Source organism: Triticum aestivum, chromosome 6A (genome assembly GCF_018294505.1).
Source record: "Triticum aestivum cultivar Chinese Spring chromosome 6A, IWGSC CS RefSeq v2.1, whole genome shotgun sequence".
In the NCBI taxonomy this organism is placed as follows: domain Eukaryota; kingdom Viridiplantae; phylum Streptophyta; class Magnoliopsida; order Poales; family Poaceae; genus Triticum; species Triticum aestivum.
This window is the reverse complement of record NC_057809.1, coordinates 498931271-498936253: the sequence shown is the minus strand read 5'-3', so window position 1 is coordinate 498936253 and position 4983 is coordinate 498931271.

The window sequence follows — 4983 nt, the reverse complement described above, 5'->3', positions numbered from 1 at the left end:
TTGGTCATGTCTACATAGTTCTCGAACCCGTAGGGTCCGCAGGCTTAACATTCGGTGACGATCGGTATTACGAGTTTATGTGTTTTGATGTACCTAAGGTAGTTTGGAGTCCCAGATATGATCACGGACATGACGAGGAGTCTCGAAATGGTCGAGACATAAAGATTGATATATTGGATGGCTATATTCGGACACCGGAAGTGTTCCGGGTGATTTCGGAGAAAACCGGAGTGCCAGAGGGTTACCGGAACCCCCCCCCCCGGGGGGGGGGGGAGTTGGGCCTTTATGGGCCATAGGGAAGAGGGGAGGCAGCCCACAAGGGGAAACCGCGCCCCCTCCCTATAGGGAGTCCGAATTGGACTAGGGAGGGGGCGCGCCCCCCTTTCCTTCTCCTCTTCCTCTTCCTTCCTTCCTTCCTTCCCCTTCTCCTCCTAGTACGACTAGGGAAGGAGGAATCCTACTCCTACTAGGAGGAGGATTCCTCCTCCCTTGGCACACCACTAGGGCCCCCCTTGCTCCTTTATATACGGGGGCAGGGGGCACCCTAGGACACACAAGGTGGTTGTTTTCCAGCCGTGTGCGGTGCCCCACTCCACCGTAATCCACCTCGGTCATATCGTAGAGGTGCTTAGGCGAAGCCCTGTTCTGGTAGCATCATCATCACTGTCATCATGCCGTCGTGCTGACGAAGCTCTCCCTCGACACTCTGCTAGACCGTGAGTTCATGGGACGTCACCGAGCCGAACGTGTGCAGATCGCGGAGGTGCCGTACCTTCGGTACTAGGATCGGTCGATCATGAAGACATACGACTACATCAACCGCGTTGTCATAACGCTTCCTCTTACGGTCTACGAGGGTACATAGACAACACTCTCCCCTCTCATTGCTATGCATCACCATGATCTTGTGTGTGCGTAGGTTTTTTTTTTAAATTACTGCGTTCCCCAACAAGTTTTTCACATATGCATCGCAACCTCAAATTTTAAGAAACGACATCTTTGGTTTCTTGCCAAACCATAGTTTATACGGTGTCGTCTCAACGGATTTAGATGGTGCCCTATTTAACGTGAATGTAGCTATCTCTAATGCATAACCCCAAAATGATAGTGGTAAATCGGTAAGAGACATCATAGATCGCACCATATCTAATACAATACGGTTTATGACGTTCGGACACACCATTACGCTGTGGTGTTCCAGGTGGTGTGAGTTGCAAAACTATTTGACATTGTTTCAACTAAAGGTCAAACTCGTAACTCAAATATTTCGTCTCCGCGATCAGATCATAGAAACTTTATTTTCTTGTTACGATGATTCTCCACTTCACTCTAAAATTCTTTGAACTTTTCAAATGTTTCAGACTTATGTTTCATTATGTAGATATACTCATATCTGCTCAAATCATCTGTGAAGGACAAAAAATAACGATACCTACCGCGAGCCTCAACACTCATCGGACCGCACACATCGGTATGTATTATTTCCAATAAGCCAGTGGCTCGCTCCATTGTTCCAGAGAACGGAGTCTTAGTCATCTTGCCCATGAGGCATGGTTCGCAATCATCAAATGATTCATAATCAAGTGATTCCAAAAGTCCATCCACATGGAGTTTCTTCATGCGCTTTATACAAATATGACCTAAACAGCAGTGTCACAAGTATGTTGCACTATCATTATCAACTTTGCATCTTTTGGCATCAATATTATGAATATGTGTATCACTAGATCGATATTCAATAAACCATTTATATTAAGTGTATGACCATAGAAGGTTTTATTCATGTAAACAAAACAACAATTATTCTTTGACTTAAATGAATAACCCTATTGCAATAAACATGATCCAACCATATTCATGCTCAACGCAAACACCAAATAACGTTTATTTTAGGTTCAACACTAATCCCGAAGATAAAAGGAGTGTGCGATGGTGATCTTATCAACCTTGGAATCATTTCCAACACACATCGTCACCTTGCCCTTAACTAGTCTCTGTTCATTTTGCAACTCCTGTTTCGAGTTACTAATCTTAGTAACTGAACCGGTATCAAATACCCTGGGGTTACTATGAACACTAGTAAAGTACACATCAATAACATGTATATCAAATATACTTTTGTTCACTTTGCCATCCTTCTTATCTGCCAAGTATTTGGGGTAGTTCCGCTTCAAGTAACCATTCCCTTTCCAGTAGAAGCACTCAGTTTCAGGCTCAGGTCTAGCTTTGGGCTTCTCACGGGAGTGGCAATTTGCTTGCCATTCTTCTTGAAGTTCCCTTTCTTTCCCTTGCCATTTTACTTGAAACTAGTGGTCTTGTCAACCATCAACACTTGATGCTTTTTCTTGATTTCTACCTTCGCCAATTTCAGCATCGCGGAGAGATTGGGAATTGTTTCCGTTATCCCTTGCATATTATAGTTCATCACAAAGTTCTAGTAACTTGGTGATAGTGACTAGAGAACTCTGTCAATCACTATCTTATCTGGAAGAGTAACTCCCACTTGATTCAAGTGATTGTAGTACTCAGACATTCTAAGCACATGCTCACTAGCTGAGCTATTCTCCTCCATCTTGTAGGCAAAGTACTTGTCAGAGGTCTCATACCTCTTAACACAAGCATGAGTCTGAGACACCAATTTCAGCTCTTGGAACATCTCATATGCTCTGTGGCGTTCAAAACATTTTTGAAGTCCCGGTTCTAAGCCGTAAAGTATGGCGCACTAAACTATCAAGTAGTCATCATATCGAGCTTGTCAAATGTTCATAACGTCTGCATCTGCTCCTGCAAAAGGTACGTTACCTAGCAGTGCATCAAGGACATAATTCTTCTGTGCATCAATGAGGATAATCCTCAGATCATGGAGCTAGTCTGCATCATTGCTACTAACATCTTTCAACATAGTTTTTCTCTAGGAACATATCATAAATAAAACGGGAAAGCTATACGCGAGCAATTGATCTACAACATAGATATGCAAATACTATCAAGACTAAGTTCATGATAAATTTAAGTTCAATTAATCATATTACTTAAGAACTCCCACTTAGATAGACATCCCTCTAGTCATCTAAATGATCACGTGATCCATATCAACTAAACCATGTCCGATCATCACGTGAGATGGAGAAGTTTTCAATGGTGAACATCACTATGTTGATCATATCTACTATATGATTCATGCTTGACCATTCGGTCTCAGTGTTCCGAGGCCATATCTGCATATGCTAGGCTCGTCAAGTTTAACCTGAGTATTCTACTTGTGCAAAACTGGCTTGTACCCTTTATATGTGAACGTAGAGCTTATCACACCCAATCATCACGTGGTGTCTCAGCACGAAGAACTGTCGCAACGGTGCATACTCAGGGAGAACACTTACCTTGAAATTTTAGTAAGGGATCATCTCATAATGCTACCGTCGTACTAAGCAAAATAAGATGCATAAAAGATAAACATCACATGCAATCAAAATATGTGACATGATATGCCCATCATCATCTTGTGCCTTTGATCTCCATCTCCAAAGTACCGTCATGATCTCCATCGTCACCGGCATCACACCATGATCTCCATCATCTTGATCTCTATCAACGTGTCGTCACATGGTTGTCTCGCCAACTATTGATTTTGCAATTATTGCTATCGCATAGCGATAAAATAAAGCAATTATATGGTGCTTGCATCTTATGCAATAAAGAGACAACCATAAGGCTCCTGCCAGTTGCTGATAACTTTAACAAAACATGATCATCCCGTACAACAATTTATATCTCATCACGTCTTGACCATATCACATCACAACATGCCCTGCAAAAACAAGTTAGACGTCCTCTACTTTGTTGTTGCAAGTTTTACATGGCTGCTACGGGCTTAGCAAGAACCGTTCTTACCTACGCATCAAAAACCACAATGATTTTTCGTCAAGTGTGTTGTTCTAACCTTCAACAAGGACCGGGCGTAGTCACACTCGATTCAACTAAAGCTGGAGAAATAGACACCCACTAGCCACTTGTGTGCAAAGCACGTCGGTAGAACCAGTCTCATGAACGCGGTCATGTAATGTCAGTCTGGGCCGCTTCATCCAACAATACCGCCGAATGAAAGTATGACATGCTGGTAAGCAGTATGACTATTATCGCCCACAACTCTTTGTGTTCTACTTGTGCATATAACATCTACGCATAGACCTGGCTCGGATGCCACTATTGGGGAGCGCAGTATTTCAAAATTTTCCTACGATCATGCAAGATCTATCTAGGATATGCATAGCAGCAAGAGGGGAGAGTGTGTCTACGTACCCTCATAGACCGAAAGCGTAAGCGTTTAGTAACACGGTTGATGTATTCGAACGTCTTCGCGATCCAACTGATCAAGTACCGAACGCATGGCACCTCCGCGATCTGCACATGTTTAGCTCGGTGACGTCCCTCGTACTCTTGATCCAGTTGAGGCCGAGGGAGAGTTTCGTCAGCACGATGGCGTGTTGACGGTGATGATGAAGTTACCGGTGCAGGGCTTCGCCTAAGCACTACGACGATATGACCGAGGTGTGTATCTGTGGAGGAGGGAACCGCACACGGCTAAAACAATTGTCAACTTGTGTGTCTATGGGGTGCCCCCTTCCCCCGTATATAAAGGAGGGGAGGAGGGGGGCGGCTGGCCTCATGATGCGCCCCCAAGGGGGGATTCCTACTCCTACTAGGAGTAGGTTTCCCCCCTTTCCTAGTCCTAATAGGAGGGGAAGGAAGGGGGAGAGGAGAAGAAGGAAAGGAGGGCCGACCCCCCTCCCACTTCGGATTGGGCTTGGGGGGGTGCCCCCACCTCTTGGCCGCCTCCTCTCTCTTCCACTAAAGCCCATGTAGGCCCATTAAACCCCCGGGGGGTTCCGGTAACCCCCGGTACTCCGTTGTATGCCCGAACTCATCCGAAACCATTCCGGTGTCCAAATATAACCTTCCAATATATCAATCTTCATGTCTCGA